Source organism: Chiloscyllium plagiosum, unplaced genomic scaffold (assembly GCF_037043375.1).
Source record: "Chiloscyllium plagiosum isolate Xiang-an unplaced genomic scaffold, Cpla_swu_hap1 HiC_scaffold_3, whole genome shotgun sequence".
Lineage (NCBI taxonomy): Eukaryota > Metazoa > Chordata > Chondrichthyes > Orectolobiformes > Hemiscylliidae > Chiloscyllium > Chiloscyllium plagiosum.
Window position 1 is genome coordinate 141631860 of NW_028270141.1, and position 27500 is coordinate 141659359.

At 51.7% G+C, this 27500-nt stretch overlaps 16 non-coding genes across 16 annotated transcripts; all 16 read right to left on the bottom strand.

The window, feature by feature from the left end:
- Window positions 1–1149: 1149 nt before the first annotated feature.
- LOC148151402 (5S ribosomal RNA) lies at window positions 1150–1268 on the bottom strand. The gene has a single exon (XR_015756334.1). It is a non-coding gene; the product is annotated as a 5S ribosomal RNA (ribosomal RNA).
- A 1547-nt stretch (window positions 1269–2815) lies between these two features.
- Window positions 2816–2934, bottom strand: LOC148151403 (5S ribosomal RNA). Its single transcript, XR_015756503.1, has one exon. It is a non-coding gene; the product is annotated as a 5S ribosomal RNA (ribosomal RNA).
- A 1546-nt stretch (window positions 2935–4480) lies between these two features.
- LOC148151404 (5S ribosomal RNA) lies at window positions 4481–4599 on the bottom strand. Its single transcript, XR_015756504.1, has one exon. It is a non-coding gene; the product is annotated as a 5S ribosomal RNA (ribosomal RNA).
- A 1534-nt stretch (window positions 4600–6133) lies between these two features.
- LOC148151405 (5S ribosomal RNA) lies at window positions 6134–6252 on the bottom strand. Its single transcript, XR_015756272.1, has one exon. It is a non-coding gene; the product is annotated as a 5S ribosomal RNA (ribosomal RNA).
- A 1546-nt stretch (window positions 6253–7798) lies between these two features.
- On the bottom strand, window positions 7799–7917 carry LOC148151406 (5S ribosomal RNA). Its single transcript, XR_015756505.1, has one exon. It is a non-coding gene; the product is annotated as a 5S ribosomal RNA (ribosomal RNA).
- Window positions 7918–9463: 1546 nt separating this feature from the next.
- LOC148151407 (5S ribosomal RNA) lies at window positions 9464–9582 on the bottom strand. The gene has a single exon (XR_015756506.1). It is a non-coding gene; the product is annotated as a 5S ribosomal RNA (ribosomal RNA).
- A 1546-nt stretch (window positions 9583–11128) lies between these two features.
- On the bottom strand, window positions 11129–11247 carry LOC148151408 (5S ribosomal RNA). The gene has a single exon (XR_015756507.1). It is a non-coding gene; the product is annotated as a 5S ribosomal RNA (ribosomal RNA).
- A 1534-nt stretch (window positions 11248–12781) lies between these two features.
- On the bottom strand, window positions 12782–12900 carry LOC148151409 (5S ribosomal RNA). The gene has a single exon (XR_015756273.1). It is a non-coding gene; the product is annotated as a 5S ribosomal RNA (ribosomal RNA).
- A 1546-nt stretch (window positions 12901–14446) lies between these two features.
- Window positions 14447–14565, bottom strand: LOC148151410 (5S ribosomal RNA). Its single transcript, XR_015756508.1, has one exon. It is a non-coding gene; the product is annotated as a 5S ribosomal RNA (ribosomal RNA).
- Window positions 14566–16111: 1546 nt separating this feature from the next.
- LOC148151411 (5S ribosomal RNA) lies at window positions 16112–16230 on the bottom strand. The gene has a single exon (XR_015756510.1). It is a non-coding gene; the product is annotated as a 5S ribosomal RNA (ribosomal RNA).
- Window positions 16231–17764: 1534 nt separating this feature from the next.
- On the bottom strand, window positions 17765–17883 carry LOC148151412 (5S ribosomal RNA). The gene has a single exon (XR_015756274.1). It is a non-coding gene; the product is annotated as a 5S ribosomal RNA (ribosomal RNA).
- Window positions 17884–19429: 1546 nt separating this feature from the next.
- Window positions 19430–19548, bottom strand: LOC148151413 (5S ribosomal RNA). Its single transcript, XR_015756511.1, has one exon. It is a non-coding gene; the product is annotated as a 5S ribosomal RNA (ribosomal RNA).
- A 1546-nt stretch (window positions 19549–21094) lies between these two features.
- On the bottom strand, window positions 21095–21213 carry LOC148151414 (5S ribosomal RNA). Its single transcript, XR_015756665.1, has one exon. It is a non-coding gene; the product is annotated as a 5S ribosomal RNA (ribosomal RNA).
- Window positions 21214–22759: 1546 nt separating this feature from the next.
- LOC148151415 (5S ribosomal RNA) lies at window positions 22760–22878 on the bottom strand. The gene has a single exon (XR_015755588.1). It is a non-coding gene; the product is annotated as a 5S ribosomal RNA (ribosomal RNA).
- A 1546-nt stretch (window positions 22879–24424) lies between these two features.
- On the bottom strand, window positions 24425–24543 carry LOC148151416 (5S ribosomal RNA). The gene has a single exon (XR_015756512.1). It is a non-coding gene; the product is annotated as a 5S ribosomal RNA (ribosomal RNA).
- A 1546-nt stretch (window positions 24544–26089) lies between these two features.
- Window positions 26090–26208, bottom strand: LOC148151417 (5S ribosomal RNA). Its single transcript, XR_015756513.1, has one exon. It is a non-coding gene; the product is annotated as a 5S ribosomal RNA (ribosomal RNA).
- Between the last annotated feature and the right edge of the window lie 1292 nt (window positions 26209–27500).

Sequence of the window (27500 nt, forward strand, 5' to 3'; positions counted from 1 at the left end):
TAGCAATAACATTCGCAAATTTCATCAGCTGGGTGGCAGGGTGAAATGTGATGAGGATGTTAGGAGATTACAGGGTGACCTGGACAAGTTAGGTGAGTGCTCAGATGCATGGCAGATGCACTTTCACGTGGATAAATGGATCCTTATCCACTTTGGTGGCAAGAACAGGAAGGCAGATTACCACCTAAGTGGAATCAATTTAGGTAAAGGGGCAGTACAGAGAGATCTGGGGGTTCTTGTACACCACTCAATGAAGGTAAGCATGCAGGTACAGCAGGTAGTGAAGAAGGCTAATAGCATGCTGGCCTTCATAACAAGAGGGATTGTGTATAGAAGCAAAGAGGTCCTTCTGCAGCTGTACAGGGCCCTGGTGAGACCACACCTGGAGTACTGTGTGCAGTTCTGGTCTCCAAATTTGAGGAGAGACATTCTGGCTATTGAGGGAATGCAGCGTAGGTTCACGAGGTCAATTCCTGGAATGGCGGGATTACCTTACACTGAAAGACTGGAGCGACTGGGCTTGTGTACCCTTGAGTTTAGAAGACTGAGAGGGGATCTGGTTGAGACATATAAGATGATCAAGGGATTGGACACTCTGGCGGCAGGCAACATGTTTCCGCTGCGGGGTGAGTGCCGAAACAGAGGACACAGCTTAAAAATACGGGGTAGACCATTTAGGACAGAGATGAGGAGAAACTTCTTCACCCAGAGAGTGGTGGCTGTGTGGAATGCTCTGCCCCAGAGGGCAGTGGAGGCCCAGTCTCTGGATTCATTTAAGAAAGAGTTGGATAGAGCTCTCAAGGATAGTGGAATCAAGGGTTATGGAGATAAGGCAGGAACAGGATACTGATTAAGGATGATCAGCCATGATCATATTGAATGGTGGTGCAGGCTGGAAGGGCAGAATGGCCAACTCCTGCACCTATTGTCTATTGTCCGCCTTTCCTGACTGCCACCCGCAGACAGCGTGCAGCCCCAATCCCTTTCTTGCTGATTTTGGCAGCGCTCCGCTCTCCTCCCCTCCGTGTCTCGTGCCTGCAGGAGACTGATGCCAGGCACAGCAGCAGCAGCAAAAATAACCTGCCGCTCCATTGCCTGGCACAAGACAAGTGCAGAGGGGTGACTTGCGCAGCCACTGCTGGCGGAAAAAGCCTACTGCACCTGGTATGCCCAGGCGGTCTCCCATCCAAGTACTAACCAGGCCTGAGTCTGCTTCGCTTCCAAGATCAGACGAGATCGGGCGTTTTCAGACTAGTATGGCCGTAGGCGCTGGCCCCTGCCTTTTCTCCCTACTTCAAAGCGTGCTGGCCAGCCACATTTTCTTTGTTGCTCTTTCTCTTTATCCCCTTTGGCTTTTTTTTCTCTTTTCTCTTTGCTCTTCCTCCTCCGTGCGTGCTTCCCTCCCTCCGTCCCTCCAGCTGCCTTTCAGCCAGCCCTTGCCCACCAGGCTCCTGTAGTCTCCCACATCCCCACACAGGCCAACTGCAAGCCCTCCCCCTGCTTCATAGGGCCGCAGCCTGCATTCTCTCATCCTTCCACACTCCTCCACCCCTCCATTTCGGAATGCCGGGCACTGACCAGTGGGGTACCGCACGGATCAGTACTGGGACCGCAGCTTTTTACAATCTATCTTCAGGATATACAAGATGGTATTAGCAATAACATTCGCAAATTTCATCAGCTGGGTGGCAGGGTGAAATGTGATGAGGATGTTAGGAGATTACAGGGTGACCTGGACAAGTTAGGTGAGTGCTCAGATGCATGGCAGATGCACTTTCACGTGGATAAATGGATCCTTATCCACTTTGGTGGCAAGAACAGGAAGGCAGATTACCACCTAAGTGGAATCAATTTAGGTAAAGGGGCAGTACAGAGAGATCTGGGGGTTCTTGTACACCACTCAATGAAGGTAAGCATGCAGGTACAGCAGGTAGTGAAGAAGGCTAATAGCATGCTGGCCTTCATAACAAGAGGGATTGAGTATAGAAGCAAAGAGGTCCTTCTGCAGCTGTACAGGGCCCTGGTGAGACCACACCTGGAGTACTGTGTGCAGTTCTGGTCTCCAAATTTGAGGAGAGACATTCTGGCTATTGAGGGAATGCAGCGTAGGTTCACGAGGTCAATTCCTGGAATGGCGGGATTACCTTACACTGAAAGACTGGAGCGACTGGGCTTGTGTACCCTTGAGTTTAGAAGACTGAGAGGGGATCTGGTTGAGACATATAAGATGATCAAAGGATTGGACACTCTGGCGGCAGGCAACATGTTTCCGCTGCGGGGTGAGTGCCGAAACAGAGGACACAGCTTAAAAATACGGGGTAGACCATTTAGGACCAGAGATGAGGAGAAACTTCTTCACCCAGAGAGTGGTGGCTGTGTGGAATGCTCTGCCCCAGAGGGCAGTGGAGGCCCAGTCTCTGGATTCATTTAAGAAAGAGTTGGATAGAGCTCTCAAGGATAGTGGAATCAAGGGTTATGGAGATAAGGCAGGAACAGGATACTGATTAAGGATGATCAGCCATGATCATATTGAATGGTGGTGCAGGCTGGAAGGGCAGAATGGCCAATTCCTGCACCTATTGTCTATTGTCCGCCTTTCCTGACTGCCACCCGCAGACAGCGTGCAGCCCCAATCCCTTTCTTTCCGCCTTTCTTGCTGATTTTGGCAGCGCTCCGCTCTCCTCCCCTCCGTGTCTCGTGCCTGCAGGAGACTGATGCCAGGCACAGCAGCAGCAGCAAAAATAACCTGCCGCTCCATTGCCTGGCACAAGACAAGTGCAGAGGGGTGACTTGAGCAGCCACTGCTGGCGGAAAAAGCCTACTGCACCTGGTATTCCCAGGCGGTCTCCCATCCAAGTACTAACCAGGCCTGAGTCTGCTTAGCTTCCGAGATCAGACGAGATCGGGCGTTTTCAGACTAGTATGGCCGTAGGCGCTGGCCCCTGCCTTTTCTCCCTACTTCAAAGCGTGCTGGCCAGCCACATTTTCTTTCTTGCTCTTTCTCTTTATCCCCTTTGGCTTTTTTTTCTCTTTTCTCTTTGCTCTTCCTCCTCCGTGCGTGCTTCCCTCCCTCCGTCCCTCCAGCTGCCTTTCAGCCAGCCCTTGCCCACCAGGCTCCTGTAGTCTCCCACATCCCCACACAGGCCAACTGCAAGCCCTCCCCCTGCTTCATAGGGCCGCAGCCTGCATTCTCTCATCCTTCCACACTCCTCCACCCCTCCATTTCGGAATGCCGGGCACTGACCAGTGGGGTACCGCACGGATCTGTACTGGGACCGCAGCTTTTTACAATCTATCTTCAGGATATACAAGATGGTATTAGCAATAACATTCGCAAATTTCATCAGCTGGGTGGCAGGGTGAAATGTGATGAGGATGTTAGGAGATTACAGGGTGACCTGGACAAGTTAGGTGAGTGCTCAGATGCATGGCAGATGCACTTTCACGTGGATAAATGGATCCTTATCCACTTTGGTGGCAAGAACAGGAAGGCAGATTACCACCTAAGTGGAATCAATTTAGGTAAAGGGGCAGTACAGAGAGATCTGGGGGTTCTTGTACACCACTCAATGAAGGTAAGCATGCAGGTACAGCAGGTAGTGAAGAAGGCTAATAGCATGCTGGCCTTCATAACAAGAGGGATTGAGTATAGAAGCAAAGAGGTCCTTCTGCAGCTGTACAGGGCCCTGGTGAGACCACACCTGGAGTACTGTGTGCAGTTCTGGTCTCCAAATTTGAGGAGAGACATTCTGGCTATTAAGGGAATGCAGCGTAGGTTCACGAGGTCAATTCCTGGAATGGCGGGATTACCTTACACTGAAAGACTGGAGCGACTGGGCTTGTGTACCCTTGAGTTTAGAAGACTGAGAGGGGATCTGGTTGAGACATATAAGATGATCAAAGGATTGGACACTCTGGCGGCAGGCAACATGTTTCCGCTGCGGGGTGAGTGCCGAAACAGAGGACACAGCTTAAAAATACGGGGTAGACCATTTAGGACAGAGATGAGGAGAAACTTCTTCACCCAGAGAGTGGTGGCTGTGTGGAATGCTCTGCCCCAGAGGGCAGTGGAGGCCCAGTCTCTGGATTCATTTAAGAAAGAGTTGGATAGAGCTCTCAAGGATAGTGGAATCAAGGGTTATGGAGATAAGGCAGGAACAGGATACTGATTAAGGATGATCAGCCATGATCATATTGAATGGTGGTGCAGGCTGGAAGGGCAGAATGGCCAACTCCTGCACCTATTGTCTATTGTCCGCCTTTCCTGACTGCCACCCGCAGACAGCGTGCAGCCCCAATCCCTTTCTTTCCGCCTTTCTTGCTGATTTTGGCAGCGCTCCGCTCTCCTCCCCTCCGTGTCTCGTGCCTGCAGGAGACTGATGCCAGGCACAGCAGCAGCAGCAAAAATAACCTGCCGCTCCATTGCCTGGCACAAGACAAGTGCAGAGGGGTGACTTGAGCAGCCACTGCTGGCGGAAAAAGCCTACTGCACCTGGTATTCCCAGGCGGTCTCCCATCCAAGTACTAACCAGGCCTGAGTCTGCTTAGCTTCCGAGATCAGACGAGATCGGGCGTTTTCAGACTAGTATGGCCGTAGGCGCTGGCCCCTGCCTTTTCTCCCTACTTCAAGGCGTGCTGGCCAGCCACATTTTCTTTCTTGCTCTTTCTCTTTATCCCCTTTGGCTTTTTTTTCTCTTTTCTCTTTGCTCTTCCTCCTCCGTGCGTGCTTCCCTCCCTCCGTCCCTCCAGCTGCCTTTCAGCCAGCCCTTGCCCACCAGGCTCCTGTAGTCTCCCACATCCCCACACAGGCCAACTGCAAGCCCTCCCCCTGCTTCATAGGGCCGCAGCCTGCATTCTCTCATCCTTCCACACTCCTCCACCCCTCCATTTCGGAATGCCGGGCACTGACCAGTGGGGTACCGCACGGATCAGTACTGGGACCGCAGCTTTTTACAATCTATCTTCAGGATATACAAGATGGTATTAGCAATAACATTCGCAAATTTCATCAGCTGGGTGGCAGGGTGAAATGTGATGAGGATGTTAGGAGATTACAGGGTGACCTGGACAAGTTAGGTGAGTGCTCAGATGCATGGCAGATGCACTTTCACGTGGATAAATGGATCCTTATCCACTTTGGTGGCAAGAACAGGAAGGCAGATTACCACCTAAGTGGAATCAATTTAGGTAAAGGGGCAGTACAGAGAGATCTGGGGGTTCTTGTACACCACTCAATGAAGGTAAGCATGCAGGTACAGCAGGTAGTGAAGAAGGCTAATAGCATGCTGGCCTTCATAACAAGAGGGATTGAGTATAGAAGCAAAGAGGTCCTTCTGCAGCTGTACAGGGCCCTGGTGAGACCACACCTGGAGTACTGTGTGCAGTTCTGGTCTCCAAATTTGAGGAGAGACATTCTGGCTATTGAGGGAATGCAGCGTAGGTTCACGAGGTCAATTCCTGGAATGGCGGGATTACCTTACACTGAAAGACTGGAGCGACTGGGCTTGTGTACCCTTGAGTTTAGAAGACTGAGAGGGGATCTGGTTGAGACATATAAGATGATCAAAGGATTGGACACTCTGGCGGCAGGCAACATGTTTCCGCTGCGGGGTGAGTGCCGAAACAGAGGACACAGCTTAAAAATACGGGGTAGACCATTTAGGACAGAGATGAGGAGAAACTTCTTCACCCAGAGAGTGGTGGCTGTGTGGAATGCTCTGCCCCAGAGGGCAGTGGAGGCCCAGTCTCTGGATTCATTTAAGAAAGAGTTGGATAGAGCTCTCAAGGATAGTGGAATCAAGGGTTATGGAGATAAGGCAGGAACAGGATACTGATTAAGGATGATCAGCCATGATCATATTGAATGGTGGTGCAGGCTGGAAGGGCAGAATGGCCAACTCCTGCACCTATTGTCTATTGTCCGCCTTTCCTGACTGCCACCCGCAGACAGCGTGCAGCCCCAATCCCTTTCTTGCTGATTTTGGCAGCGCTCCGCTCTCCTCCCCTCCGTGTCTCGTGCCTGCAGGAGACTGATGCCAGGCACAGCAGCAGCAGCAAAAATAACCTGCCGCTCCATTGCCTGGCACAAGACAAGTGCAGAGGGGTGACTTGAGCAGCCACTGCTGGCGGAAAAAGCCTACTGCACCTGGTATGCCCAGGCGGTCTCCCATCCAAGTACTAACCAGGCCTGAGTCTGCTTAGCTTCCAAGATCAGACGAGATCGGGCGTTTTCAGACTAGTATGGCCGTAGGCGCTGGCCCCTGCCTTTTCTCCCTACTTCAAAGCGTGCTGGCCAGCCACATTTTCTTTGTTGCTCTTTCTCTTTATCCCCTTTGGCTTTTTTTTCTCTTTTCTCTTTGCTCTTCCTCCTCCGTGCGTGCTTCCCTCCCTCCGTCCCTCCAGCTGCCTTTCAGCCAGCCCTTGCCCACCAGGCTCCTGTAGTCTCCCACATCCCCACACAGGCCAACTGCAAGCCCTCCCCCTGCTTCATAGGGCCGCAGCCTGCATTCTCTCATCCTTCCACACTCCTCCACCCCTCCATTTCGGAATGCCGGGCACTGACCAGTGGGGTACCGCACGGATCAGTACTGGGACCGCAGCTTTTTACAATCTATCTTCAGGATATACAAGATGGTATTAGCAATAACATTCGCAAATTTCATCAGCTGGGTGGCAGGGTGAAATGTGATGAGGATGTTAGGAGATTACAGGGTGACCTGGACAAGTTAGGTGAGTGCTCAGATGCATGGCAGATGCACTTTCACGTGGATAAATGGATCCTTATCCACTTTGGTGGCAAGAACAGGAAGGCAGATTACCACCTAAGTGGAATCAATTTAGGTAAAGGGGCAGTACAGAGAGATCTGGGGGTTCTTGTACACCACTCAATGAAGGTAAGCATGCAGGTACAGCAGGTAGTGAAGAAGGCTAATAGCATGCTGGCCTTCATAACAAGAGGGATTGAGTATAGAAGCAAAGAGGTCCTTCTGCAGCTGTACAGGGCCCTGGTGAGACCACACCTGGAGTACTGTGTGCAGTTCTGGTCTCCAAATTTGAGGAGAGACATTCTGGCTATTGAGGGAATGCAGCGTAGGTTCACGAGGTCAATTCCTGGAATGGCGGGATTACCTTACACTGAAAGACTGGAGCGACTGGGCTTGTGTACCCTTGAGTTTAGAAGACTGAGAGGGGATCTGGTTGAGACATATAAGATGATCAAAGGATTGGACACTCTGGCGGCAGGCAACATGTTTCCGCTGCGGGGTGAGTGCCGAAACAGAGGACACAGCTTAAAAATACGGGGTAGACCATTTAGGACAGAGATGAGGAGAAACTTCTTCACCCAGAGAGTGGTGGCTGTGTGGAATGCTCTGCCCCAGAGGGCAGTGGAGGCCCAGTCTCTGGATTCATTTAAGAAAGAGTTGGATAGAGCTCTCAAGGATAGTGGAATCAAGGGTTATGGAGATAAGGCAGGAACAGGATACTGATTAAGGATGATCAGCCATGATCATATTGAATGGTGGTGCAGGCTGGAAGGGCAGAATGGCCAATTCCTGCACCTATTGTCTATTGTCCGCCTTTCCTGACTGCCACCCGCAGACAGCGTGCAGCCCCAATCCCTTTCTTTCCGCCTTTCTTGCTGATTTTGGCAGCGCTCCGCTCTCCTCCCCTCCGTGTCTCGTGCCTGCAGGAGACTGATGCCAGGCACAGCAGCAGCAGCAAAAATAACCTGCCGCTCCATTGCCTGGCACAAGACAAGTGCAGAGGGGTGACTTGAGCAGCCACTGCTGGCGGAAAAAGCCTACTGCACCTGGTATTCCCAGGCGGTCTCCCATCCAAGTACTAACCAGGCCTGAGTCTGCTTAGCTTCCGAGATCAGACGAGATCGGGCGTTTTCAGACTAGTATGGCCGTAGGCGCTGGCCCCTGCCTTTTCTCCCTACTTCAAAGCGTGCTGGCCAGCCACATTTTCTTTCTTGCTCTTTCTCTTTATCCCCTTTGGCTTTTTTTTCTCTTTTCTCTTTGCTCTTCCTCCTCCGTGCGTGCTTCCCTCCCTCCGTCCCTCCAGCTGCCTTTCAGCCAGCCCTTGCCCACCAGGCTCCTGTAGTCTCCCACATCCCCACACAGGCCAACTGCAAGCCCTCCCCCTGCTTCATAGGGCCGCAGCCTGCATTCTCTCATCCTTCCACACTCCTCCACCCCTCCATTTCGGAATGCCGGGCACTGACCAGTGGGGTACCGCACGGATCTGTACTGGGACCGCAGCTTTTTACAATCTATCTTCAGGATATACAAGATGGTATTAGCAATAACATTCGCAAATTTCATCAGCTGGGTGGCAGGGTGAAATGTGATGAGGATGTTAGGAGATTACAGGGTGACCTGGACAAGTTAGGTGAGTGCTCAGATGCATGGCAGATGCACTTTCACGTGGATAAATGGATCCTTATCCACTTTGGTGGCAAGAACAGGAAGGCAGATTACCACCTAAGTGGAATCAATTTAGGTAAAGGGGCAGTACAGAGAGATCTGGGGGTTCTTGTACACCACTCAATGAAGGTAAGCATGCAGGTACAGCAGGTAGTGAAGAAGGCTAATAGCATGCTGGCCTTCATAACAAGAGGGATTGAGTATAGAAGCAAAGAGGTTCTTCTGCAGCTGTACAGGGCCCTGGTGAGACCACACCTGGAGTACTGTGTGCAGTTCTGGTCTCCAAATTTGAGGAGAGACATTCTGGCTATTGAGGGAATGCAGCGTAGGTTCACGAGGTCAATTCCTGGAATGGCGGGATTACCTTACACTGAAAGACTGGAGCGACTGGGCTTGTGTACCCTTGAGTTTAGAAGACTGAGAGGGGATCTGGTTGAGACATATAAGATGATCAAAGGATTGGACACTCTGGCGGCAGGCAACATGTTTCCGCTGCGGGGTGAGTGCCGAAACAGAGGACACAGCTTAAAAATACGGGGTAGACCATTTAGGACAGAGATGAGGAGAAACTTCTTCACCCAGAGAGTGGTGGCTGTGTGGAATGCTCTGCCCCAGAGGGCAGTGGAGGCCCAGTCTCTGGATTCATTTAAGAAAGAGTTGGATAGAGCTCTCAAGGATAGTGGAATCAAGGGTTATGGAGATAAGGCAGGAACAGGATACTGATTAAGGATGATCAGCCATGATCATATTGAATGGTGGTGCAGGCTGGAAGGGCAGAATGGCCAACTCCTGCACCTATTGTCTATTGTCCGCCTTTCCTGACTGCCACCCGCAGACAGCGTGCAGCCCCAATCCCTTTCTTTCCGCCTTTCTTGCTGATTTTGGCAGCGCTCCGCTCTCCTCCCCTCCGTGTCTCGTGCCTGCAGGAGACTGATGCCAGGCACAGCAGCAGCAGCAAAAATAACCTGCCGCTCCATTGCCTGGCACAAGACAAGTGCAGAGGGGTGACTTGAGCAGCCACTGCTGGCGGAAAAAGCCTACTGCACCTGGTATTCCCAGGCGGTCTCCCATCCAAGTACTAACCAGGCCTGAGTCTGCTTAGCTTCCGAGATCAGACGAGATCGGGCGTTTTCAGACTAGTATGGCCGTAGGCGCTGGCCCCTGCCTTTTCTCCCTACTTCAAAGCGTGCTGGCCAGCCACATTTTCTTTCTTGCTCTTTCTCTTTATCCCCTTTGGCTTTTTTTTCTCTTTTCTCTTTGCTCTTCCTCCTCCGTGCGTGCTTCCCTCCCTCCGTCCCTCCAGCTGCCTTTCAGCCAGCCCTTGCCCACCAGGCTCCTGTAGTCTCCCACATCCCCACACAGGCCAACTGCAAGCCCTCCCCCTGCTTCATAGGGCCGCAGCCTGCATTCTCTCATCCTTCCACACTCCTCCACCCCTCCATTTCGGAATGCCGGGCACTGACCAGTGGGGTACCGCACGGATCTGTACTGGGACCGCAGCTTTTTACAATCTATCTTCAGGATATACAAGATGGTATTAGCAATAACATTCGCAAATTTCATCAGCTGGGTGGCAGGGTGAAATGTGATGAGGATGTTAGGAGATTACAGGGTGACCTGGACAAGTTAGGTGAGTGCTCAGATGCATGGCAGATGCACTTTCACGTGGATAAATGGATCCTTATCCACTTTGGTGGCAAGAACAGGAAGGCAGATTACCACCTAAGTGGAATCAATTTAGGTAAAGGGGCAGTACAGAGAGATCTGGGGGTTCTTGTACACCACTCAATGAAGGTAAGCATGCAGGTACAGCAGGTAGTGAAGAAGGCTAATAGCATGCTGGCCTTCATAACAAGAGGGATTGAGTATAGAAGCAAAGAGGTTCTTCTGCAGCTGTACAGGGCCCTGGTGAGACCACACCTGGAGTACTGTGTGCAGTTCTGGTCTCCAAATTTGAGGAGAGACATTCTGGCTATTGAGGGAATGCAGCGTAGGTTCACGAGGTCAATTCCTGGAATGGCGGGATTACCTTACACTGAAAGACTGGAGCGACTGGGCTTGTGTACCCTTGAGTTTAGAAGACTGAGAGGGGATCTGGTTGAGACATATAAGATGATCAAAGGATTGGACACTCTGGCGGCAGGCAACATGTTTCCGCTGCGGGGTGAGTGCCGAAACAGAGGACACAGCTTAAAAATACGGGGTAGACCATTTAGGACAGAGATGAGGAGAAACTTCTTCACCCAGAGAGTGGTGGCTGTGTGGAATGCTCTGCCCCAGAGGGCAGTGGAGGCCCAGTCTCTGGATTCATTTAAGAAAGAGTTGGATAGAGCTCTCAAGGATAGTGGAATCAAGGGTTATGGAGATAAGGCAGGAACAGGATACTGATTAAGGATGATCAGCCATGATCATATTGAATGGTGGTGCAGGCTGGAAGGGCAGAATGGCCAACTCCTGCACCTATTGTCTATTGTCCGCCTTTCCTGACTGCCACCCGCAGACAGCGTGCAGCCCCAATCCCTTTCTTTCCGCCTTTCTTGCTGATTTTGGCAGCGCTCCGCTCTCCTCCCCTCCGTGTCTCGTGCCTGCAGGAGACTGATGCCAGGCACAGCAGCAGCAGCAAAAATAACCTGCCGCTCCATTGCCTGGCACAAGACAAGTGCAGAGGGGTGACTTGAGCAGCCACTGCTGGCGGAAAAAGCCTACTGCACCTGGTATTCCCAGGCGGTCTCCCATCCAAGTACTAACCAGGCCTGAGTCTGCTTAGCTTCCGAGATCAGACGAGATCGGGCGTTTTCAGACTAGTATGGCCGTAGGCGCTGGCCCCTGCCTTTTCTCCCTACTTCAAGGCGTGCTGGCCAGCCACATTTTCTTTCTTGCTCTTTCTCTTTATCCCCTTTGGCTTTTTTTTCTCTTTTCTCTTTGCTCTTCCTCCTCCGTGCGTGCTTCCCTCCCTCCGTCCCTCCAGCTGCCTTTCAGCCAGCCCTTGCCCACCAGGCTCCTGTAGTCTCCCACATCCCCACACAGGCCAACTGCAAGCCCTCCCCCTGCTTCATAGGGCCGCAGCCTGCATTCTCTCATCCTTCCACACTCCTCCACCCCTCCATTTCGGAATGCCAGGCACTGACCAGTGGGGTACCGCACGGATCAGTACTGGGACCGCAGCTTTTTACAATCTATCTTCAGGATATACAAGATGGTATTAGCAATAACATTCGCAAATTTCATCAGCTGGGTGGCAGGGTGAAATGTGATGAGGATGTTAGGAGATTACAGGGTGACCTGGACAAGTTAGGTGAGTGCTCAGATGCATGGCAGATGCACTTTCACGTGGATAAATGGATCCTTATCCACTTTGGTGGCAAGAACAGGAAGGCAGATTACCACCTAAGTGGAATCAATTTAGGTAAAGGGGCAGTACAGAGAGATCTGGGGGTTCTTGTACACCACTCAATGAAGGTAAGCATGCAGGTACAGCAGGTAGTGAAGAAGGCTAATAGCATGCTGGCCTTCATAACAAGAAGGATTGAGTATAGAAGCAAAGAGGTCCTTCTGCAGCTGTACAGGGCCCTGGTGAGACCACACCTGGAGTACTGTGTGCAGTTCTGGTCTCCAAATTTGAGGAGAGACATTCTGGCTATTGAGGGAATGCAGCGTAGGTTCACGAGGTCAATTCCTGGAATGGCGGGATTACCTTACACTGAAAGACTGGAGCGACTGGGCTTGTGTACCCTTGAGTTTAGAAGACTGAGAGGGGATCTGGTTGAGACATATAAGATGATCAAAGGATTGGACACTCTGGCGGCAGGCAACATGTTTCCGCTGCGGGGTGAGTGCCGAAACAGAGGACACAGCTTAAAAATACGGGGTAGACCATTTAGGACAGAGATGAGGAGAAACTTCTTCACCCAGAGAGTGGTGGCTGTGTGGAATGCTCTGCCCCAGAGGGCAGTGGAGGCCCAGTCTCTGGATTCATTTAAGAAAGAGTTGGATAGAGCTCTCAAGGATAGTGGAATCAAGGGTTATGGAGATAAGGCAGGAACAGGATACTGATTAAGGATGATCAGCCATGATCATATTGAATGGTGGTGCAGGCTGGAAGGGCAGAATGGCCAACTCCTGCACCTATTGTCTATTGTCCGCCTTTCCTGACTGCCTCCCGCAGACAGCGTGCAGCCCCAATCCCTTTCTTGCTGATTTTGGCAGCGCTCCGCTCTCCTCCCCTCCGTGTCTCGTGCCTGCAGGAGACTGATGCCAGGCACAGCAGCAGCAGCAAAAATAACCTGCCGCTCCATTGCCTGGCACAAGACAAGTGCAGAGGGGTGACTTGAGCAGCCACTGCTGGCGGAAAAAGCCTACTGCACCTGGTATGCCCAGGCGGTCTCCCATCCAAGTACTAACCAGGCCTGAGTCTGCTTAGCTTCCAAGATCAGACGAGATCGGGCGTTTTCAGACTAGTATGGCCGTAGGCGCTGGCCCCTGCCTTTTCTCCCTACTTCAAAGCGTGCTGGCCAGCCACATTTTCTTTGTTGCTCTTTCTCTTTATCCCCTTTGGCTTTTTTTTCTCTTTTCTCTTTGCTCTTCCTCCTCCGTGCGTGCTTCCCTCCCTCCGTCCCTCCAGCTGCCTTTCAGCCAGCCCTTGCCCACCAGGCTCCTGTAGTCTCCCACATCCCCACACAGGCCAACTGCAAGCCCTCCCCCTGCTTCATAGGGCCGCAGCCTGCATTCTCTCATCCTTCCACACTCCTCCACCCCTCCATTTCGGAATGCCGGGCACTGACCAGTGGGGTACCGCACGGATCAGTACTGGGACCGCAGCTTTTTACAATCTATCTTCAGGATATACAAGATGGTATTAGCAATAACATTCGCAAATTTCATCAGCTGGGTGGCAGGGTGAAATGTGATGAGGATGTTAGGAGATTACAGGGTGACCTGGACAAGTTAGGTGAGTGCTCAGATGCATGGCAGATGCACTTTCACGTGGATAAATGGATCCTTATCCACTTTGGTGGCAAGAACAGGAAGGCAGATTACCACCTAAGTGGAATCAATTTAGGTAAAGGGGCAGTACAGAGAGATCTGGGGGTTCTTGTACACCACTCAATGAAGGTAAGCATGCAGGTACAGCAGGTAGTGAAGAAGGCTAATAGCATGCTGGCCTTCATAACAAGAGGGATTGAGTATAGAAGCAAAGAGGTCCTTCTGCAGCTGTACAGGGCCCTGGTGAGACCACACCTGGAGTACTGTGTGCAGTTCTGGTCTCCAAATTTGAGGAGAGACATTCTGGCTATTGAGGGAATGCAGCGTAGGTTCACGAGGTCAATTCCTGGAATGGCGGGATTACCTTACACTGAAAGACTGGAGCGACTGGGCTTGTGTACCCTTGAGTTTAGAAGACTGAGAGGGGATCTGGTTGAGACATATAAGATGATCAAAGGATTGGACACTCTGGCGGCAGGCAACATGTTTCCGCTGCGGGGTGAGTGCCGAAACAGAGGACACAGCTTAAAAATACGGGGTAGACCATTTAGGACAGAGATGAGGAGAAACTTCTTCACCCAGAGAGTGGTGGCTGTGTGGAATGCTCTGCCCCAGAGGGCAGTGGAGGCCCAGTCTCTGGATTCATTTAAGAAAGAGTTGGATAGAGCTCTCAAGGATAGTGGAATCAAGGGTTATGGAGATAAGGCAGGAACAGGATACTGATTAAGGATGATCAGCCATGATCATATTGAATGGTGGTGCAGGCTGGAAGGGCAGAATGGCCAATTCCTGCACCTATTGTCTATTGTCCGCCTTTCCTGACTGCCACCCGCAGACAGCGTGCAGCCCCAATCCCTTTCTTTCCGCCTTTCTTGCTGATTTTGGCAGCGCTCCGCTCTCCTCCCCTCCGTGTCTCGTGCCTGCAGGAGACTGATGCCAGGCACAGCAGCAGCAGCAAAAATAACCTGCCGCTCCATTGCCTGGCACAAGACAAGTGCAGAGGGGTGACTTGAGCAGCCACTGCTGGCGGAAAAAGCCTACTGCACCTGGTATTCCCAGGCGGTCTCCCATCCAAGTACTAACCAGGCCTGAGTCTGCTTAGCTTCCGAGATCAGACGAGATCGGGCGTTTTCAGACTAGTATGGCCGTAGGCGCTGGCCCCTGCCTTTTCTCCCTACTTCAAAGCGTGCTGGCCAGCCACATTTTCTTTCTTGCTCTTTCTCTTTATCCCCTTTGGCTTTTTTTTCTCTTTTCTCTTTGCTCTTCCTCCTCCGTGCGTGCTTCCCTCCCTCCGTCCCTCCAGCTGCCTTTCAGCCAGCCCTTGCCCACCAGGCTCCTGTAGTCTCCCACATCCCCACACAGGCCAACTGCAAGCCCTCCCCCTGCTTCATAGGGCCGCAGCCTGCATTCTCTCATCCTTCCACACTCCTCCACCCCTCCATTTCGGAATGCCGGGCACTGACCAGTGGGGTACCGCACGGATCAGTACTGGGACCGCAGCTTTTTACAATCTATCTTCAGGATATACAAGATGGTATTAGCAATAACATTCGCAAATTTCATCAGCTGGGTGGCAGGGTGAAATGTGATGAGGATGTTAGGAGATTACAGGGTGACCTGGACAAGTTAGGTGAGTGCTCAGATGCATGGCAGATGCACTTTCACGTGGATAAATGGATCCTTATCCACTTTGGTGGCAAGAACAGGAAGGCAGATTACCACCTAAGTGGAATCAATTTAGGTAAAGGGGCAGTACAGAGAGATCTGGGGGTTCTTGTACACCACTCAATGAAGGTAAGCATGCAGGTACAGCAGGTAGTGAAGAAGGCTAATAGCATGCTGGCCTTCATAACAAGAGGGATTGAGTATAGAAGCAAAGAGGTCCTTCTGCAGCTGTACAGGGCCCTGGTGAGACCACACCTGGAGTACTGTGTGCAGTTCTGGTCTCCAAATTTGAGGAGAGACATTCTGGCTATTGAGGGAATGCAGCGTAGGTTCACGAGGTCAATTCCTGGAATGGCGGGATTACCTTACACTGAAAGACTGGAGCGACTGGGCTTGTGTACCCTTGAGTTTAGAAGACTGAGAGGGGATCTGGTTGAGACATATAAGATGATCAAAGGATTGGACACTCTGGCGGCAGGCAACATGTTTCCGCTGCGGGGTGAGTGCCGAAACAGAGGACACAGCTTAAAAATACGGGGTAGACCATTTAGGACAGAGATGAGGAGAAACTTCTTCACCCAGAGAGTGGTGGCTGTGTGGAATGCTCTGCCCCAGAGGGCAGTGGAGGCCCAGTCTCTGGATTCATTTAAGAAAGAGTTGGATAGAGCTCTCAAGGATAGTGGAATCAAGGGTTATGGAGATAAGGCAGGAACAGGATACTGATTAAGGATGATCAGCCATGATCATATTGAATGGTGGTGCAGGCTGGAAGGGCAGAATGGCCAACTCCTGCACCTATTGTCTATTGTCCGCCTTTCCTGACTGCCACCCGCAGACAGCGTGCAGCCCCAATCCCTTTCTTTCCGCCTTTCTTGCTGATTTTGGCAGCGCTCCGCTCTCCTCCCCTCCGTGTCTCGTGCCTGCAGGAGACTGATGCCAGGCACAGCAGCAGCAGCAAAAATAACCTGCCGCTCCATTGCCTGGCACAAGACAAGTGCAGAGGGGTGACTTGAGCAGCCACTGCTGGCGGAAAAAGCCTACTGCACCTGGTATTCCCAGGCGGTCTCCCATCCAAGTACTAACCAGGCCTGAGTCTGCTTAGCTTCCGAGATCAGACGAGATCGGGCGTTTTCAGACTAGTATGGCCGTAGGCGCTGGCCCCTGCCTTTTCTCCCTACTTCAAGGCGTGCTGGCCAGCCACATTTTCTTTCTTGCTCTTTCTCTTTATCCCCTTTGGCTTTTTTTTCTCTTTTCTCTTTGCTCTTCCTCCTCCGTGCGTGCTTCCCTCCCTCCGTCCCTCCAGCTGCCTTTCAGCCAGCCCTTGCCCACCAGGCTCCTGTAGTCTCCCACATCCCCACACAGGCCAACTGCAAGCCCTCCCCCTGCTTCATAGGGCCGCAGCCTGCATTCTCTCATCCTTCCACACTCCTCCACCCCTCCATTTCGGAATGCCGGGCACTGACCAGTGGGGTACCGCACGGATCAGTACTGGGACCGCAGCTTTTTACAATCTATCTTCAGGATATACAAGATGGTATTAGCAATAACATTCGCAAATTTCATCAGCTGGGTGGCAGGGTGAAATGTGATGAGGATGTTAGGAGATTACAGGGTGACCTGGACAAGTTAGGTGAGTGCTCAGATGCATGGCAGATGCACTTTCACGTGGATAAATGGATCCTTATCCACTTTGGTGGCAAGAACAGGAAGGCAGATTACCACCTAAGTGGAATCAATTTAGGTAAAGGGGCAGTACAGAGAGATCTGGGGGTTCTTGTACACCACTCAATGAAGGTAAGCATGCAGGTACAGCAGGTAGTGAAGAAGGCTAATAGCATGCTGGCCTTCATAACAAGAGGGATTGAGTATAGAAGCAAAGAGGTCCTTCTGCAGCTGTACAGGGCCCTGGTGAGACCACACCTGGAGTACTGTGTGCAGTTCTGGTCTCCAAATTTGAGGAGAGACATTCTGGCTATTGAGGGAATGCAGCGTAGGTTCACGAGGTCAATTCCTGGAATGGCGGGATTACCTTACACTGAAAGACTGGAGCGACTGGGCTTGTGTACCCTTGAGTTTAGAAGACTGAGAGGGGATCTGGTTGAGACATATAAGATGATCAAAGGATTGGACACTCTGGCGGCAGGCAACATGTTTCCGCTGCGGGGTGAGTGCCGAAACAGAGGACACAGCTTAAAAATACGGGGTAGACCATTTAGGACAGAGATGAGGAGAAACTTCTTCACCCAGAGAGTGGTGGCTGTGTGGAATGCTCTGCCCCAGAGGGCAGTGGAGGCCCAGTCTCTGGATTCATTTAAGAAAGAGTTGGATAGAGCTCTCAAGGATAGTGGAATCAAGGGTTATGGAGATAAGGCAGGAACAGGATACTGATTAAGGATGATCAGCCATGATCATATTGAATGGTGGTGCAGGCTGGAAGGGCAGAATGGCCAACTCCTGCACCTATTGTCTATTGTCCGCCTTTCCTGACTGCCTCCCGCAGACAGCGTGCAGCCCCAATCCCTTTCTTGCTGATTTTGGCAGCGCTCCGCTCTCCTCCCCTCCGTGTCTCGTGCCTGCAGGAGACTGATGCCAGGCACAGCAGCAGCAGCAAAAATAACCTGCCGCTCCATTGCCTGGCACAAGACAAGTGCAGAGGGGTGACTTGAGCAGCCACTGCTGGCGGAAAAAGCCTACTGCACCTGGTATGCCCAGGCGGTCTCCCATCCAAGTACTAACCAGGCCTGAGTCTGCTTAGCTTCCAAGATCAGACGAGATCGGGCGTTTTCAGACTAGTATGGCCGTAGGCGCTGGCCCCTGCCTTTTCTCCCTACTTCAAAGCGTGCTGGCCAGCCACATTTTCTTTGTTGCTCTTTCTCTTTATCCCCTTTGGCTTTTTTTTCTCTTTTCTCTTTGCTCTTCCTCCTCCGTGCGTGCTTCCCTCCCTCCGTCCCTCCAGCTGCCTTTCAGCCAGCCCTTGCCCACCAGGCTCCTGTAGTCTCCCACATCCCCACACAGGCCAACTGCAAGCCCTCCCCCTGCTTCATAGGGCCGCAGCCTGCATTCTCTCATCCTTCCACACTCCTCCACCCCTCCATTTCGGAATGCCGGGCACTGACCAGTGGGGTACCGCACGGATCAGTACTGGGACCGCAGCTTTTTACAATCTATCTTCAGGATATACAAGATGGTATTAGCAATAACATTCGCAAATTTCATCAGCTGGGTGGCAGGGTGAAATGTGATGAGGATGTTAGGAGATTACAGGGTGACCTGGACAAGTTAGGTGAGTGCTCAGATGCATGGCAGATGCACTTTCACGTGGATAAATGGATCCTTATCCACTTTGGTGGCAAGAACAGGAAGGCAGATTACCACCTAAGTGGAATCAATTTAGGTAAAGGGGCAGTACAGAGAGATCTGGGGGTTCTTGTACACCACTCAATGAAGGTAAGCATGCAGGTACAGCAGGTAGTGAAGAAGGCTAATAGCATGCTGGCCTTCATAACAAGAGGGATTGAGTATAGAAGCAAAGAGGTCCTTCTGCAGCTGTACAGGGCCCTGGTGAGACCACACCTGGAGTACTGTGTGCAGTTCTGGTCTCCAAATTTGAGGAGAGACATTCTGGCTATTGAGGGAATGCAGCGTAGGTTCACGAGGTCAATTCCTGGAATGGCGGGATTACCTTACACTGAAAGACTGGAGCGACTGGGCTTGTGTACCCTTGAGTTTAGAAGACTGAGAGGGGATCTGGTTGAGACATATAAGATGATCAAAGGATTGGACACTCTGGCGGCAGGCAACATGTTTCCGCTGCGGGGTGAGTGCCGAAACAGAGGACACAGCTTAAAAATACGGGGTAGACCATTTAGGACAGAGATGAGGAGAAACTTCTTCACCCAGAGAGTGGTGGCTGTGTGGAATGCTCTGCCCCAGAGGGCAGTGGAGGCCCAGTCTCTGGATTCATTTAAGAAAGAGTTGGATAGAGCTCTCAAGGATAGTGGAATCAAGGGTTATGGAGATAAGGCAGGAACAGGATACTGATTAAGGATGATCAGCCATGATCATATTGAATGGTGGTGCAGGCTGGAAGGGCAGAATGGCCAATTCCTGCACCTATTGTCTATTGTCCGCCTTTCCTGACTGCCACCCGCAGACAGCGTGCAGCCCCAATCCCTTTCTTTCCGCCTTTCTTGCTGATTTTGGCAGCGCTCCGCTCTCCTCCCCTCCGTGTCTCGTGCCTGCAGGAGACTGATGCCAGGCACAGCAGCAGCAGCAAAAATAACCTGCCGCTCCATTGCCTGGCACAAGACAAGTGCAGAGGGGTGACTTGAGCAGCCACTGCTGGCGGAAAAAGCCTACTGCACCTGGTATTCCCAGGCGGTCTCCCATCCAAGTACTAACCAGGCCTGAGTCTGCTTAGCTTCCGAGATCAGACGAGATCGGGCGTTTTCAGACTAGTATGGCCGTAGGCGCTGGCCCCTGCCTTTTCTCCCTACTTCAAAGCGTGCTGGCCAGCCACATTTTCTTTCTTGCTCTTTCTCTTTATCCCCTTTGGCTTTTTTTTCTCTTTTCTCTTTGCTCTTCCTCCTCCGTGCGTGCTTCCCTCCCTCCGTCCCTCCAGCTGCCTTTCAGCCAGCCCTTGCCCACCAGGCTCCTGTAGTCTCCCACATCCCCACACAGGCCAACTGCAAGCCCTCCCCCTGCTTCATAGGGCCGCAGCCTGCATTCTCTCATCCTTCCACACTCCTCCACCCCTCCATTTCGGAATGCCGGGCACTGACCAGTGGGGTACCGCACGGATCTGTACTGGGACCGCAGCTTTTTACAATCTATCTTCAGGATATACAAGATGGTATTAGCAATAACATTCGCAAATTTCATCAGCTGGGTGGCAGGGTGAAATGTGATGAGGATGTTAGGAGATTACAGGGTGACCTGGACAAGTTAGGTGAGTGCTCAGATGCATGGCAGATGCACTTTCACGTGGATAAATGGATCCTTATCCACTTTGGTGGCAAGAACAGGAAGGCAGATTACCACCTAAGTGGAATCAATTTAGGTAAAGGGGCAGTACAGAGAGATCTGGGGGTTCTTGTACACCACTCAATGAAGGTAAGCATGCAGGTACAGCAGGTAGTGAAGAAGGCTAATAGCATGCTGGCCTTCATAACAAGAGGGATTGAGTATAGAAGCAAAGAGGTCCTTCTGCAGCTGTACAGGGCCCTGGTGAGACCACACCTGGAGTACTGTGTGCAGTTCTGGTCTCCAAATTTGAGGAGAGACATTCTGGCTTTTGAGGGAATGCAGCGTAGGTTCACGAGGTCAATTCCTGGAATGGCGGGATTACCTTACACTGAAAGACTGGAGCGACTGGGCTTGTGTACCCTTGAGTTTAGAAGACTGAGAGGGGATCTGGTTGAGACATATAAGATGATCAAAGGATTGGACACTCTGGCGGCAGGCAACATGTTTCCGCTGCGGGGTGAGTGCCGAAACAGAGGACACAGCTTAAAAATACGGGGTAGACCATTTAGGACAGAGATGAGGAGAAACTTCTTCACCCAGAGAGTGGTGGCTGTGTGGAATGCTCTGCCCCAGAGGGCAGTGGAGGCCCAGTCTCTGGATTCATTTAAGAAAGAGTTGGATAGAGCTCTCAAGGATAGTGGAATCAAGGGTTATGGAGATAAGGCAGGAACAGGATACTGATTAAGGATGATCAGCCATGATCATATTGAATGGTGGTGCAGGCTGGAAGGGCAGAATGGCCAACTCCTGCACCTATTGTCTATTGTCCGCCTTTCCTGACTGCCACCCGCAGACAGCGTGCAGCCCCAATCCCTTTCTTTCCGCCTTTCTTGCTGATTTTGGCAGCGCTCCGCTCTCCTCCCCTCCGTGTCTCGTGCCTGCAGGAGACTGATGCCAGGCACAGCAGCAGCAGCAAAAATAACCTGCCGCTCCATTGCCTGGCACAAGACAAGTGCAGAGGGGTGACTTGAGCAGCCACTGCTGGCGGAAAAAGCCTACTGCACCTGGTATTCCCAGGCGGTCTCCCATCCAAGTACTAACCAGGCCTGAGTCTGCTTAGCTTCCGAGATCAGACGAGATCGGGCGTTTTCAGACTAGTATGGCTGTAGGCGCTGGCCCCTGCCTTTTCTCCCTACTTCAAGGCGTGCTGGCCAGCCACATTTTCTTTCTTGCTCTTTCTCTTTATCCCCTTTGGCTTTTTTTTCTCTTTTCTCTTTGCTCTTCCTCCTCCGTGCGTGCTTCCCTCCCTCCGTCCCTCCAGCTGCCTTTCAGCCAGCCCTTGCCCACCAGGCTCCTGTAGTCTCCCACATCCCCACACAGGCCAACTGCAAGCCCTCCCCCTGCTTCATAGGGCCGCAGCCTGCATTCTCTCATCCTTCCACACTCCTCCACCCCTCCATTTCGGAATGCCGGGCACTGACCAGTGGGGTACCACACGGATCAGTACTGGGACCGCAGCTTTTTACAATCTATCTTCACGATATACAAGATGGTATTAGCAATAACATTCGCAAATTTCATCAGCTGGGTGGCAGGGTGAAATGTGATGAGGATGTTAGGAGATTACAGGGTGACCTGGACAAGTTAGGTGAGTGCTCAGATGCATGGCAGATGCACTTTCACGTGGATAAATGGATCCTTATCCACTTTGGTGGCAAGAACAGGAAGGCAGATTACCACCTAAGTGGAATCAATTTAGGTAAAGGGGCAGTACAGAGAGATCTGGGGGTTCTTGTACACCACTCAATGAAGGTAAGCATGCAGGTACAGCAGGTAGTGAAGAAGGCTAATAGCATGCTGGCCTTCATAACAAGAGGGATTGAGTATAGAAGCAAAGAGGTCCTTCTGCAGCTGTACAGGGCCCTGGTGAGACCACACCTGGAGTACTGTGTGCAGTTCTGGTCTCCAAATTTGAGGAGAGACATTCTGGCTATTGAGGGAATGCAGCGTAGGTTCACGAGGTCAATTCCTGGAATGGCGGGATTACCTTACACTGAAAGACTGGAGCGACTGGGCTTGTGTACCCTTGAGTTTAGAAGACTGAGAGGGGATCTGGTTGAGACATATAAGATGATCAAAGGATTGGACACTCTGGCGGCAGGCAACTTGTTTCCGCTGCGGGGTGAGTGCCGAAACAGAGGACACAGCTTAAAAATACGGGGTAGACCATTTAGGACAGAGATGAGGAGAAACTTCTTCACCCAGAGAGTGGTGGCTGTGTGGAATGCTCTGCCCCAGAGGGCAGTGGAGGCCCAGTCTCTGGATTCATTTAAGAAAGAGTTGGATAGAGCTCTCAAGGATAGTGGAATCAAGGGTTATGGAGATAAGGCAGGAACAGGATACTGATTAAGGATGATCAGCCATGATCATATTGAATGGTGGTGCAGGCTGGAAGGGCAGAATGGCCAACTCCTGCACCTATTGTCTATTGTCCGCCTTTCCTGACTGCCACCCGCAGACAGCGTGCAGCCCCAATCCCTTTCTTTCCGCCTTTCTTGCTGATTTTGGCAGCGCTCCGCTCTCCTCCCCTCCGTGTCTCGTGCCTGCAGGAGACTGATGCCAGGCACAGCAGCAGCAGCAAAAATAACCTGCCGCTCCATTGCCTGGCACAAGACAAGTGCAGAGGGGTGACTTGAGCAGCCACTGCTGGCGGAAAAAGCCTACAGCACCTGGTATTCCCAGGCGGTCTCCCATCCAAGTACTAACCAGGCCTGAGTCTGCTTAGTTTTCGAGATCAGACGAGATCGGGCGTTTTCAGACTAGTATGGCCGTAGGCGCTGGCCCCTGCCTTTTCTCCCTACTTCAAGGCGTGCTGGCCAGCCACATTTTCTTTCTTGCTCTTTCTCTTTATCCCCTTTGGCTTTTTTTTCTCTTTTCTCTTTGCTCTTCCTCCTCCGTGCGTGCTTCCCTCCCTCCGTCCCTCCAGCTGCCTTTCAGCCAGCCCTTGCCCACCAGGCTCCTGTAGTCTCCCACATCCCCACACAGGCCAACTGAAAGCCCTCCCCCTGCTTCATAGGGCCGCAGCCTGCATTCTCTCATCCTTCCACACTCCTCCACCCCTCCATTTCGGAATGCCAGGCACTGACCAGTGGGGTACCGCACGGATCAGTACTGGGACCGCAGCTTTTTACAATCTATCTTCAGGATATACAAGATGGTATTAGCAATAACATTCGCAAATTTCATCAGCTGGGTGGCAGGGTGAAATGTGATGAGGATGTTAGGAGATTACAGGGTGACCTGGACAAGTTAGGTGAGTGCTCAGATGCATGGCAGATGCACTTTCACGTGGATAAATGGATCCTTATCCACTTTGGTGGCAAGAACAGGAAGGCAGATTACCACCTAAGTGGAATCAATTTAGGTAAAGGGGCAGTACAGAGAGATCTGGGGGTTCTTGTACACCACTCAATGAAGGTAAGCATGCAGGTACAGCAGGTAGTGAAGAAGGCTAATAGCATGCTGGCCTTCATAACAAGAGGGATTGAGTATAGAAGCAAAGAGGTCCTTCTGCAGCTGTACAGGGCCCTGGTGAGACCACACCTGGAGTACTGTGTGCAGTTCTGGTCTCCAAATTTGAGGAGAGACATTCTGGCTATTGAGGGAATGCAGCGTAGGTTCACGAGGTCAATTCCTGGAATGGCGGGATTACCTTACACTGAAAGACTGGAGCGACTGGGCTTGTGTACCCTTGAGTTTAGAAGACTGAGAGGGGATCTGGTTGAGACATATAAGATGATCAAAGGATTGGACACTCTGGCGGCAGGCAACATGTTTCCGCTGCGGGGTGAGTGCCGAAACAGAGGACACAGCTTAAAAATACGGGGTAGACCATTTAGGACAGAGATGAGGAGAAACTTCTTCACCCAGAGAGTGGTGGCTGTGTGGAATGCTCTGCCCCAGAGGGCAGTGGAGGCCCAGTCTCTGGATTCATTTAAGAAAGAGTTGGATAGAGCTCTCAAGGATAGTGGAATCAAGGGTTATGGAGATAAGGCAGGAACAGGATACTGATTAAGGATGATCAGCCATGATCATATTGAATGGTGGTGCAGGCTGGAAGGGCAGAATGGCCAACTCCTGCACCTATTGTCTATTGTCCGCCTTTCCTGACTGCCACCCGCAGACAGCGTGCAGCCCCAATCCCTTTCTTTCCGCCTTTCTTGCTGATTTTGGCAGCGCTCCGCTCTCCTCCCCTCCGTGTCTCGTGCCTGCAGGAGACTGATGCCAGGCACAGCAGCAGCAGCAAAAATAACCTGCCGCTCCATTGCCTGGCACAAGACAAGTGCAGAGGGGTGACTTGAGCAGCCACTGCTGGCGGAAAAAGCCTACTGCACCTGGTATTCCCAGGCGGTCTCCCATCCAAGTACTAACCAGGCCTGAGTCTGCTTAGCTTCCGAGATCAGACGAGATCGGGCGTTTTCAGACTAGTATGGCCGTAGGCGCTGGCCCCTGCCTTTTCTCCCTACTTCAAAGCGTGCTGGCCAGCCACATTTTCTTTCTTGCTCTTTCTCTTTATCCCCTTTGGCTTTTTTTTCTCTTTTCTCTTTGCTCTTCCTCCTCCGTGCGTGCTTCCCTCCCTCCGTCCCTCCAGCTGCCTTTCAGCCAGCCCTTGCCCACCAGGCTCCTGTAGTCTCCCACATCCCCACACAGGCCAACTGCAAGCCCTCCCCCTGCTTCATAGGGCCGCAGCCTGCATTCTCTCATCCTTCCACACTCCTCCACCCCTCCATTTCGGAATGCCGGGCACTGACCAGTGGGGTACCGCACGGATCTGTACTGGGACCGCAGCTTTTTACAATCTATCTTCAGGATATACAAGATGGTATTAGCAATAACATTCGCAAATTTCATCAGCTGGGTGGCAGGGTGAAATGTGATGAGGATGTTAGGAGATTACAGGGTGACCTGGACAAGTTAGGTGAGTGCTCAGATGCATGGCAGATGCACTTTCACGTGGATAAATGGATCCTTATCCACTTTGGTGGCAAGAACAGGAAGGCAGATTACCACCTAAGTGGAATCAATTTAGGTAAAGGGGCAGTACAGAGAGATCTGGGGGTTCTTGTACACCACTCAATGAAGGTAAGCATGCAGGTACAGCAGGTAGTGAAGAAGGCTAATAGCATGCTGGCCTTCATAACAAGAGGGATTGAGTATAGAAGCAAAGAGGTCCTTCTGCAGCTGTACAGGGCCCTGGTGAGACCACACCTGGAGTACTGTGTGCAGTTCTGGTCTCCAAATTTGAGGAGAGACATTCTGGCTATTGAGGGAATGCAGCGTAGGTTCACGAGGTCAATTCCTGGAATGGCGGGATTACCTTACACTGAAAGACTGGAGCGACTGGGCTTGTGTACCCTTGAGTTTAGAAGACTGAGAGGGGATCTGGTTGAGACATATAAGATGATCAAAGGATTGGACACTCTGGCGGCAGGCAACATGTTTCCGCTGCGGGGTGAGTGCCGAAACAGAGGACACAGCTTAAAAATACGGGGTAGACCATTTAGGACAGAGATGAGGAGAAACTTCTTCACCCAGAGAGTGGTGGCTGTGTGGAATGCTCTGCCCCAGAGGGCAGTGGAGGCCCAGTCTCTGGATTCATTTAAGAAAGAGTTGGATAGAGCTCTCAAGGATAGTGGAATCAAGGGTTATGGAGATAAGGCAGGAACAGGATACTGATTAAGGATGATCAGCCATGATCATATTGAATGGTGGTGCAGGCTGGAAGGGCAGAATGGCCAACTCCTGCACCTATTGTCTATTGTCCGCCTTTCCTGACTGCCACCCGCAGACAGCGTGCAGCCCCAATCCCTTTCTTTCCGCCTTTCTTGCTGATTTTGGCAGCGCTCCGCTCTCCTCCCCTCCGTGTCTCATGCCTGCAGGAGACTGATGCCAGGCACAGCAGCAGCAGCAAAAATAACCTGCCGCTCCATTGCCTGGCACAAGACAAGTGCAGAGGGGTGACTTGAGCAGCCACTGCTGGCGGAAAAAGCCTACTGCACCTGGTATTCCCAGGCGGTCTCCCATCCAAGTACTAACCAGGCCTGAGTCTGCTTAGCTTCCGAGATCAGACGAGATCGGGCGTTTTCAGACTAGTATGGCCGTAGGCGCTGGCCCCTGCCTTTTCTCCCTACTTCAAGGCGTGCTGGCCAGCCACATTTTCTTTCTTGCTCTTTCTCTTTATCCCCTTTGGCTTTTTTTTCTCTTTTCTCTTTGCTCTTCCTCCTCCGTGCGTGCTTCCCTCCCTCCGTCCCTCCAGCTGCCTTTCAGCCAGCCCTTGCCCACCAGGCTCCTGTAGTCTCCCACATCCCCACACAGGCCAACTGCAAGCCCTCCCCCTGCTTCATAGGGCCGCAGCCTGCATTCTCTCATCCTTCCACACTCCTCCACCCCTCCATTTCGGAATGCCAGGCACTGACCAGTGGGGTACCGCACGGATCAGTACTGGGACCGCAGCTTTTTACAATCTATCTTCAGGATATACAAGATGGTATTAGCAATAACATTCGCAAATTTCATCAGCTGGGTGGCAGGGTGAAATGTGATGAGGATGTTAGGAGATTACAGGGTGACCTGGACAAGTTAGGTGAGTGCTCAGATGCATGGCAGATGCACTTTCACGTGGATAAATGGATCCTTATCCACTTTGGTGGCAAGAACAGGAAGGCAGATTACCACCTAAGTGGAATCAATTTAGGTAAAGGGGCAGTACAGAGAGATCTGGGGGTTCTTGTACACCACTCAATGAAGGTAAGCATGCAGGTACAGCAGGTAGTGAAGAAGGCTAATAGCATGCTGGCCTTCATAACAAGAGGGATTGAGTATAGAAGCAAAGAGGTTCTTCTGCAGCTGTACAGGGCCCTGGTGAGACCACACCTGGAGTACTGTGTGCAGTTCTGGTCTCCAAATTTGAGGAGAGACATTCTGGCTATTGAGGGAATGCAGCGTAGGTTCACGAGGTCAATTCCTGGAATGGCGGGATTACCTTACACTGAAAGACTGGAGCGACTGGGCTTGTGTACCCTTGAGTTTAGAAGACTGAGAGGGGATCTGGTTGAGACATATAAGATGATCAAAGGATTGGACACTCTGGCGGCAGGCAACATGTTTCCGCTGCGGGGTGAGTGCCGAAACAGAGGACACAGCTTAAAAATACGGGGTAGACCATTTAGGACAGAGATGAGGAGAAACTTCTTCACCCAGAGAGTGGTGGCTGTGTGGAATGCTCTGCCCCAGAGGGCAGTGGAGGCCCAGTCTCTGGATTCATTTAAGAAAGAGTTGGATAGAGCTCTCAAGGATAGTGGAATCAAGGGTTATGGAGATAAGGCAGGAACAGGATACTGATTAAGGATGATCAGCCATGATCATATTGAATGGTGGTGCAGGCTGGAAGGGCAGAAT